The 11,249-nt window shown below is 39.9% G+C and overlaps 1 long non-coding RNA gene across 1 annotated transcript; it reads left to right on the plus strand.

Moving 5' to 3' along the window:
- Window positions 1-1,587: 1,587 nt before the first annotated feature.
- Window positions 1,588-10,942, plus strand: LOC109203192 (uncharacterized). Its single transcript, XR_002063124.2, has 2 exons — window positions 1,588-1,816; window positions 10,054-10,942. It is a non-coding gene; the product is annotated as an uncharacterized LOC109203192 (long non-coding RNA).
- Window positions 10,943-11,249: the final 307 nt, after the last annotated feature.

An 11,249-nucleotide genomic window follows, 5' to 3' on the forward strand; every position in this document is an offset into this window, starting at 1 on the left:
GCAGAAACCCAAGAAAGAGGAGGAAGACGAGGAACCATCATGGAAGGACAGGCCCCTGCATGGTATGTACCACTGGCAGATAGCGGAGGTGGCTGATACCCAGAAATCCTACCAGTGGCTGGACAAAGCTGGACTGAGAGACAGCACAGAGGCACTAATCATGGCAGCACAAGAACAAGCTCTGAGTACAAGATCCATAGAGGCTGGGGTCTATCACACCAGGCAAGACCCCAGGTGCAGGCTGTGTAAAGATGCCCCTGAGACAATCCAGCACATAACAGCAGGGTGCAAGATGCTAGCAGGCAAGGCATACATGGAGCGCCATAACCAAGTGGCCGGCATAGTGTACAGGAACATCTGTGCCGAGTATGACCTGGAAGTCCCAAGGTCAAAATGGGAGATGCCCCCAAGGGTGATGGAGAATGACCGAGCTAAGATCCTGTGGGACTTCCAGATGCAGACGGACAAAAAGGTGGTGGCTAACCAACCGGACATAGTGGTGGTAGACAAACAGGAGAAGACGGCCGTAGTGATCGATGTAGCGGTTCCGAATGACAGCAATATCAGGAAGAAGGAAGACGAGAAGCTCGAGAAATACCAAGGTCTCAGAGAAGAGCTCGAGAGGATGTGGAGGGTGAAGGTAACGGTGGTCCCAGTGGTAATCGGAGCACTAGGTGCGGTGACTCGCTAGGCGAGTGGCTCCAGCAGATCTCGGGAACAACATCAGAGATCTCTGTCCAGAAGAGCGCAGTCCTGGGAACAGCTAAGATACTGCTGTGGTGGATTTTTGTTTGATATGTATAACTATGTAACTATATACACTATATATCTATGCACACTGAACATATATATTTTAACTTTCATGTAGAGTCTTAAGCACAAGACATTTTGCTTCACCGAGGTTTATTAAGTTGGTACTGTAACAGGGCAGTTAATGTAGGGGGAGAGTTCTCTTGAATTATTTACTTAATAATTAATTAATTTAACGTCTTTAATGCAGCACAACCAAAACAGTAACATTGTAACAGAGATCCTGAACACATCACGATAAAATACCATACAAAATACACACACACACACACACACACACACACACACACACACTCTGAACCCACACTGAAGTGTTTTTAAGCATGTAACCTGTGTATTATATGTTATAAGATTGTGCCACTTGCTGTATAAGATTTAATAATTAGGATTAATGTGTGACCTTTGACCATGTTGTGACCTATTGTCAGAGGGTAAAGCAAAGGGTTAACCTATTGGTGTCACTTTGGACCGGGCCCTCAGCCAGCGCCAGGTGTGAACTCTGGCCGGTATCTGACCCCAGCAGCTGTGCGGGGCGTGTGGGAAAGTTACCCAGCAGCAGGGGGCGGCGATACTGGTCCCTATATTAGGGGACCAGAGGACGCCCCCAGGGCTCTTTTCCTCCTGCTGCTGCTACCTGTCCGTCTCTGTGTTGCTCTGCTGTCTGTGCTTAAGGCTGTACACCCTGGGGTTTTGCTTTGCTTGCTTTCTGCTTTGTAATTTTCTTGCTAAATGTCTGTATGTATTTTTCCTGCTGTTCATATGATTCAGTGTATTAAACTCTGTTCCAAGAATTCTACTCTTTTACAGAGCATCTTTTTGAGTGTCTTGGTTTTAATTGGATTTGGATCTCCACATCGTTGGTGGAAGAAGGTTATCAGAATGGCTTCAAAATTTGCGACCACAATTGGCGACCACGAAGGGACAAGGAATTAAGGTGATTGCTGGGAGCCTTGGGGAATGCCAAAGCCTTGCACATCAGAGAACACCAAGCGGCCGCTACAATAAGGTAAGCAGAGTTTTTTTCCTGCTCAATGTTGGTGTTGTCTGAGTGCAGAAGGGGGGTTCCCACCTTGGCTCCTAGTAGATTTCACCTAACCTTGAAAAGGACTTTAATCAAATGGTCGCTGTTATTCTAAGTGATAAAGTGTTACATTGTAAAAATAATGTTGCGGATGCTGGAGGAGTGGAGTTTAATACTGCATCATGTGTGTGTGTTATTCCTGTAACTTGTGTGACCCGCGGGGGGAGTGTGAGTGAGCGCTGTGTGTGTGAGTATGTGGGGTTTGTGTGTGTGAGAGGCTGCTCTGCCCTGTGCTGGAGTATGACTCCAGGGCTGTGTTGGGGGAGTTTGGGTTTATCTTTCCGCTATTCTTTAGTGCATCTGAAGAATAGGCGTAAGTTGCGCAGAAGTAAAAAGTTGAAGTGATGAAAAGTGATGAAAAGTGATAAAAGTGATGAAAAGTGAAATATATGTCGGCACCCCCAAGGTGGTTACCGCTGGAAACCTAGTTATCCACTTAAGTAGATAAGGTGATATAGGCTAACTAGGTTAACCATTTAATTGGTTAACCTGGTTAACCCAAGTGAATTGCTAGGTAGTCAGGACTGCTCGGGCTTTGGGGGATTTTTGGGGATAAATTCCTAGCCAGTAACGCGGGGACTTGGGGCTCACAGTAGGGATCTGAGGGCTTTCGAGTCCACCGGTCTGGACGGGCTAGATGAAATGCGCGCGTCGCGGAATGAAAGGCGACACCTTCGGCCCAAGTGTAAATATGTAAATAGCTGTTACTAACCCTTAAGTATAATCGCTGCTGTAAATATTGCTAAGTAGTAGTCTAGAGTATAACAATGTATTGCTGTAAATATTGCTTAAAATAACTCTTGCTGTAAATAAGAGGAATACGCGTAAGGGGTGGGTTTTGATAAATAAATACGGAAAAGGGAAGTTAGTAGGTAGATAAGTAAAAAGTTGTAGAGGGACTGATTTGAGAGACTTAAAAAAAAACTGAGCTCTCTGTGCTGCAGAGCGCTGTGTCTGCAGGCAGTTTGTGAATCATCCCTAAGGTATGTGGAGGAGTGAGAGGAGCATCAGAGCAGTGAAAAGAGATAAGTCTGCAAAAATTAAGAGTTGTTGAATATAAAGAGGAAAATAGACACTGCTGCTGAAAAATAATGCTCTTGTTTAAGGAATTTAAACAGAAAGATCTGTAGAAATAATATTTGTCAAGCAGCAATATGAAGTAAGGGGGAAAATTTGTGGGTAAATTTCAGTAAAAGAAGATATTAAATTACCAAAATAGGGATAATGAGTAAATAGGGATTGCAGGCACTTTTTTTTGGATTATTAGCTTAATAAAAGTATGACCAAAAGTTAAATAAATTGGAAATAGAGCTGCTTGACTAAAGTAAAAAAAAAAGGATAACCTAACCTAGAGCTAAATTGTAACATATCCAAACTAATAACAGTAAGAAAGAGAACTATAAATTAATTCTAATAATAAAACATAGCTGGGATAAAACTCAGGCCTAAAATAATTAGAGGGAAAGTAAATAAATCACACAAACAAATAATAAATGAAACAGAGAGGTTTGTGTTGTGTTTGGAGAAATATAGAAGGCAGTGGTGATGATCTAAGAACATCTGAACATCTTAGTAAGGAATTAGAGATAGAGACCAAATAAAAAGAACATGTTTGGGCTACAACGGAGATAAGAGAGTCAAAAGAGCTTCCATAAATCGATCTCAGTAAAATGCAGGAGTTGTAAAAGAATCTAATAATGTCTCAGAGTTTGCATGTCAAATGTATATGAGGGTTTGTTATCACTCACCAAAGAATAGTAAATAATGTTGTAGAAAGTTCTGCCGAGGGGTCATAAACTCACCCAAAAGCATACAGAGAGTGCAAGAGGCACCTGAGTAATATGATGTGAAATGAATGATTGTTGGAAATAAATGGTGTGAAGCTTAGAGGAGTTCAGAATAAACAGGCTGTGGGATGAAGTGGTAATGAGGACAAATATGAACAAATTAACAAAAAGAGACACCTGCTAGAGATCTGTTTAAAATGCTGCCATCACAAATAAGTAGTTGGGAAGAGAAAAGAAGGTAGACAGGTTTAAATGCAACTAACTGATGTATTAGAGCTAAAATCACTGGATGCAAAATAGTGAAGTGAAATAGAAGAGTTTTGTTGGAAATGGTGGTTTAATAAGTCAGAGATTGTGACTTAACAATTTCAAGTAAAGTTTAGCGCCTGTTGAGTGTGGCAGAGGGAGACAGTAGAGAGAAAAAAAGGAAAAGTGTTGTACTGAGAGAGCTCACATCAGCTCAGCCACTGCTGCAGGAGGCGGCCTGTAAACAGTGTCAGAGGGTGTAGCTGGCTCAAGTTGCTCTGACTGTGGAGTGTGTGGGGTGGGCCCCGACATCCTGCCAAGAGTGTCCTTGACCAGTGCACAGGCTTTCAAATGATCTAAGCCAAATGCAAGTGTGTGAGAAGAAGGAGTCACCTGAGACAGGAAGCAAAATTGTTTGCTTAAAAAAGAAAAAAAGAAAAAGATGTAACTTGTTTGTAAAGTTTAAGGCCCACATCAGTGAAGATGCTTAAACAAGTGATCAAATGCTGAGTACTGTGAACAAAAAAACAAAATGTAAAAAGAATAGTGCCCATCAGAGTGAGGAACAGGAAGAAAGAAGCTCTAAATTTGAGAATAAAATATTAGAAGAAACACCTGGGAGGAAAATGATAAGGCCAGTAAACTGGTTCTCAGGTAAATTAAAATAAATATAACAAACTATTAAAATAAGAACAGGGAAGTAAGACAGAACTGAATGACAGAGGGGCATAAGACATAACAGTAGAGAAGCAGAGGAAAGAATTGAGAATGGTATAATTCAGTGAGTAAACAAAAAGCCTAAATACAATGACAACTGATTAGAGTGTAATGTTAACAATAATAAAACAATAATTAGAAAGATGTAATAAATAATGCCATTAAGTGTAATAGTAAAATAAGAGGAAGAGTAGGTAAGAATGAAAAGTGATTACACTCAAGCACTTTAGAGAGGAAAAAAGTGTAAATTTAAAGAAAAATAATATTTGGCTGGGAAAAGAAACAACAGAAATAAAGTTGTGGGGTGCATGGCTGGTTAACCTGCAGCTGTGGATCATTAGAAATGCTGATCAATAAATAAAAAGCATGATTAGATATTGTATGGGGGAAGGGATTATTAAAGGGATCATTGGTATCTAAAACACTCGCCTTGATGCTGGTCAGACTGTGTGTAATCCTTCTCCTATAGCTATGAGAGAAATAACATTTAGAAAAGTGTCAGAGGTGCGTGACATAAGAGGGCCTTAACCCTTTAAGGCCTCGAGTGTCAGGCTTGAATCAGGACATATTTAAGTTTTAAGAGTCCCAAAACATCAGAGTGATTTTTACCATCCAAGAAAGTAAATAAATAAATAAATTGCACTTTATACATTTAAGGAATAACTTGCAAAATGCTGTGTTTAGCAAATGCAATATGGTAATTCTTACATATGCAAAATTACTATTGCTTTTAATTTGTCAAGTTTAATAGGTATTATGACAAAATTTGGGGGTAATTGTTTCAGGAATCAGGGTTTTGAATAGTGACAGGGTTAATTCCACAGCTGCATCTTGTCACTTACAGGAAAGTTGAGCAGAAAAACATAAAACTGTTGTATATGATAATAAAGCCCCTATGATCTTGTTTTAGTTTTACAAGAAAAATAAAGAAGCAAATATAGATAAATTTGTGCTGCCAGTAGGAAACAGAAAGCTCCCTAAATAAGCAGTGTGCATCATGCAGGGGGGAAATACACAGGAGCAGGGTTTGGAGGGGATGATATAGCCTTTGTTCCAGCAAAAGCTGGTAATTAGAAATAAAACACATTAACCTAAAATGCAATAAGGAGAAATCAAAAGTTGAGCCTTTGTATTAAAAAACAAAACAAACAAAAAACCATGACAAAAGTGATTATGGCTTAGAAGAGGAGAAGTAAACACGAGGAAGTTTGAGATGTAGGAAGTTAGATAAAGGAGCTGAAGAGTGAAGAGTGATTAGATAGGTGAGACAAAGAAAGCTGTGAGTCAGAGGAAAGGAAGCTAAATAGGAGAATTCAAAGACCAGGAGTAAGATAATGGAGAGTAACATGAGGTCGAGCTCACAGGCAAAAGGGAAAAAAAGGTGGAGCAAATGAAAACAGTTACTAACTAACTGATGTATGCACATACTCGAAGCAACGGCTCTCCTGCTATGAAAGAAAAAAAAAAGAACTCCTTACAGATGAAGGAGCTCACCAACTGAAGGGGAGAAACACAGAGCACCAGTGAAAGACACCAGGCCATGAGTCTGTGAAGAAGAGCAACACTGGCACTGCGAAGGCCTACGTCACTGATGAGGCCTGTACAAAGGTGGAGAGGAGGAGTCAGCTGTATGACGACATCCAATGGCTGGCACATGTGAAAGCCCAGGAACTCCAGAGAGGAGCGTCCAAGGGAAGATCCTCAATTCATGAAACCGAGTCTCCTCGAGTCCAATGAAAGACTGTATCTGCAGAGGGCTGGAAAAGTGTATTAAAACACACTTTTAGTCAGCTGACATACTCATCAATCTGCTGAGGACTGACACTCGATGGCCTCTAAGAGCCAACATCGTCTACATCTGGGATGTTCTCTGTGTGGATGCTCCTGGAGAACTCCGAGAGAAATGTGGGCAGCACCATAACAACAAGGAAGTTACTGCCAAGAGAAATCTTCAGTACATGGACTGTGACTGATACCAGAGTACTAACTATCCATGATATCTGCAGTGAACAACATGAAGCAGCTGCATCAGTAATGCTCCCAACAAACTAATAAGTTTAAAGCCCTGGGCTCCACCCCTTGTGTTACTCTCCCAGTAGAAATAGAACACAAATAATATGAACTAGGCCACATGAAAGCGTTAGATAGGAGATTATTAGAAATATATTCATTACTAACACTCTTACATTAGAACATTATTTAAGATTAGGAAAGTTTAATACATAAAGGGCACAGACATGACTCCCATTGACACTAGAACAGATACACACAGAGCATTAGAACCCCAGTAGGGCATGGGACAGATAAGTAAACTTAGAGAAGTTATTAATCACCTTATGAGCATTGCATTATTGAAGGGGTGAAACGTACACATGGGGATTTACTAAAAGTTGGGGTACTGATGAAACTCAGGATCCCTGGTAACATGAAATGAGAAATTTAAACATCTGCTGTTTCTGACCCTGGTACACTGCTCTTGGGTATCCTCCTGACATGTATGTAACTGTGTGGGTGCAAATATGTGTGAATCTGTGTGCAGATATGACAAATAATCTGTCTTTTATCTTTTTTAGTGCGGCTACATATAGACCAGTGGCAGCTACCTCTGTTCCTGTACTGAAGCTAATAGTAAGATGCTAGCTCTAAACGTGCAGCACTAAACTATCCACAATGCTATAATTCAGTGTGTGTGCAATTTGTAGTTACTTTCAAATGGAAGAAAAATAAAAATGAATGCAGTGTAAAGGAGAAAGCAGTGAAGGATTCTGTCATAATCTTAACTGCATTGGGAAAAGGGGGGGACATATAGCTTAGCAGAGCTAAATTGTTAACTCTCCCAAAGAATGAACCCCCCCAAAAAAAGAGAAAATCTAAATTATCAGATATTTTGGAGGGAAAGAGGCTAAAGCCTGATCTCCTATAAAAATGGGCAAACCTCAAATTAGAAAAATGGGGCCTAAATTATCTTTCCTGTGTGTGGCAGGGTCCAGTTGTCTGTGGATTGACATATTTAAATTACTCAAATGCATACTCTAGTAAAACCTGCAGAACTAAATGACTCTATTCTAGTTCTATTTTAGTTACAGTGTACAGAGGTAGAGTTTGAAGTACTGAGGAGGGACATGCAGTCTGACCGGGCACTTGGCAACCAAAAGGAAAGAGAAGAACATTTCATTGGTATGGGACAAACTGGGAAGATTAGGGTAAGGCAGAGTTGAGTCAGCATGATTAAACCTCTATAGGTGAGCAACTATTGACCTAGTACAATCCAAATTTACAAAAGTTGAAGTAGACCTTTAACCCTGCAATTAAAACTGTTTGTTTTTCAGGAGGTCTCAGTGTTCATCATGGCCATCCAGGTGTATTGTAAATATAATGCCAATTACATGTATTATTTACGGTCCACAATTTACTATCACTCAGGTTAAGGAAAATGGGGTGTGAAGTAATTGTCTGCCACCAAAATGTGTAACAAGATCCAATTAGAGAATTTCTTATGATTACTGCCTATAAACAACCCATGCATGAAAATTTGTCTGTATAGTATTCAACTCAAGGTTGAACAGGCATGGAATTATGATGCCAGTCATTTAAGGGCACTTTATTATCTAAGGATAAACTGCAAAATTAAAACATTACAAAACGATTATTTATCTGACCCCCTTTTAGCAAGAAATTTGGAGAGGAGGAACTCCCTTTTTAACAGGAATAAATGCCCAGTAGAACTGGGCACAGGGGGGAGTGGTCATCTGCTGCGACCAGCTGAGTAAGGAGAAGGAGACAGGACTGAAAATATGCTGTGTAGGAGAGCCAGAGATTGATAATAACTAATAATAACTCAAAAGAGAGACCTAAAAACTGGAGGCCTGGCTTCCCATTCTACTTTTAAATATTCTAGTAAGCTTAAAGTTCGAGAGTCAAGTGGGGAGATATAGTACTATAGGAGCAGTATGGTAATTTAAAAAAACAAACAAAACAGATTTAACAAGGAGCCTATGAAGAGAAATCAATAGGAGAAATGTACTCTGTCATTCTAGTCCCTTTCAGCATTCATGTTGCAACATTTTGATGTAGATGGATGCTTTTTAAGGAGTTACAATGTCTACAACATCCTGATAAAAACAAATTACAGTGGGACAGCCTAGAAGTAATAAATGCATGAATTTGTCTTCCAGCATCACTCTGGGACAGGACTTTAGAGATCTTGCAGAAATTGAAGAAAGCAGTCCTGAAAAAGCACATATTAGTGCATATTGGGATTTAAAAAATTACTCCAAGAAACCTCACAGTGTTAATGGAGACCAAGGTAATGCCATTCAGAGCATTCCTTTAGGTTGACTGACAGGTGTGTGTTGCCTGGCTTCATGGATGGATGAGAGAGAGGGTGTAATCAGCACGGCAGAGGTATGTTGTGTCTTTTGTGGTGTTACCTAAAGGAGGCACATGTTATGTAAATAGAAATAGATCCTGTTGTGAAACCTTGTGAAGCTCAATGGTTAGTCTTGTGTATGTGGGAGGATTCTTAGAATAACATGTTATGGTCACAAGTATCGAACATAGAGATCAATCCACTGTCAGAGGCCTTAAGAAGATCATTTTTAACTTTCATCGAAGCTGTCTCTATACTGTGATGTGCTCTGAAACCTGACTGAAACTCTTTAAATAAGGCATTCCTCTGTGGCTATTTTACAGCATCTCTTGTGGGGATTTTTGACATAAAGGAAAGTTGGAGATTGGCCTATAATTGGCTAGGACAGTTGGGTCAAGGGATGGTTTTTGAGTGATGGTTTAACTACTGCCAATATGAAGAACTGTGTGGTTAATATTGCATTGTCTAACTTAGCTTTGAAAATTCCAATTCGGCGGCTATAGAGGTGTGGGAAGTTTGATCAGCCATATAGCCAGCAACGCTAAGTTTTGGGCTAACAGTGCTAATGATGAATTGTGAATTGGCAGCCGGTAACAGAGTTAATGTTTATCCAAATTCAGCTTATAATTATGAAGAGGCGATAACCCAGCTAGTAGTCGCCCTAAAGCTCACTAGTCCTGTGATTAGATGTCTTGATCACCAGAAAACAGACACATTAATACCTAAATGAAACAACATGTTAGAGCTTTACTATGCACTTCCTAAATTGATAGCTAAGTAAAGATAAGTAAAGCTTTCTCTTTATAACAGCATTTGAGACAAACATTTCAAAGTACTCCACAAAATAAAGCAATGAATTGGAATTTGCTAAGGAAGAGGTCAACTGGGTACAAATATTAACTTTAGTACTAAGGTGCATGTAGTTGGAATTAACAAGACTAAAACAACTAACATTGCATGGCATACTCACAAATGTCCATAGATAAGTCCTCATAAAGGGCCTGTATTGGTAACTGTGAACAAAACTAATGCACTCTGCAAAGCTATCTTTCTGCAGGTGGAGATGGCATCTGGATAACAGATGGAGATGCAGAGGTCCTGAAGCAGGTGCTGGCAATCTGATGACGAGTGTGAGGGGACAACGGGGTGAAACAGGCTGCTCCAGAAAGCTGAACCATGACCCATCCAGTAGCTGCTGAACCTGCTGCAGAGCCTACAGCCCAGGTGGAGCTGTACAGTGCCCAAACCAGCTTCCGAATGATGGATGTGCAAGATCAACTACTACCCAGCGCCGACCCTGACTTTAATCAAGAGTAGGACCAAGTCGTCTCGAGTATTCTTAGAAGCTATGCGAGATCCAGCAGTCAAGAAGTACCAAGAGAGACTTTTCTCGGACTCATAAATTGGTTGAAATATGGACTGAAAAGGGGACACAAGTTGAGTAAAGGTTGAAGCTGACTGCAGAGAAATGTCAACCTTGAAGCTAACAAAGGACATTTCAAAGCCCACACTGAGAAGTCTGTTCAGAAGAAGTTGCACCTGACCAAGATGAAATCCAAAATTGGGAATTAATTGTTTAATTGTGTTATTTTTAATGTCACTAATGGTGTTGTGTAATCCATGTGTGTATTATGTGTCTCTGCTGATGTGTTTTATGCCTTACTTTCATTTTCCTGTAATTAGGCTGATTTTTAAGTTTCTTGAGTATTCTGTTAAGGATACTGTGGAGTATGATTTGCAAATGAAGATGAATCAATTTGTCTTAAATTAATTGACTAAGAGAAATGGAATCTTGGGAGAATGTTATGTTGATAACTGTGAGGTTTTTGGTGGCAGGAAGGGCCTATTCAACTGAGCAACAACTGTGTGGGATCTTTATACAAATTCTTATGTTCTATTTACAGCTTGCTTTTACGTATGTTAGCAAAAAAACAGCGCACGCATTAGTTTTCACGTTTTTTGTTCTTCTTTAGTTGTGGGGTCTTTTAGGTGGTACCTCTAGGTACCACAGGGGGGAATGTGGTGGATTTTTGTTTGATATGTATAACTATGTAACTATATACACTATATATCTATGCACACTGAACATATATATTTTAACTTTCATGTAGAGTCTTAAGCACAAGACATTTTGCTTCACCGAGGTTTATTAAGTTGGTACTGTAACAGGGCAGTTAATGTAGGGGGAGAGTTCTCTTGAATTATTTACTTAATAATTAATTAATTTAACGTCTTTAAT

Source organism: Oreochromis niloticus, linkage group LG8 (assembly GCF_001858045.2).
Source record: "Oreochromis niloticus isolate F11D_XX linkage group LG8, O_niloticus_UMD_NMBU, whole genome shotgun sequence".
NCBI classification, from domain to species: domain Eukaryota; kingdom Metazoa; phylum Chordata; class Actinopteri; order Cichliformes; family Cichlidae; genus Oreochromis; species Oreochromis niloticus.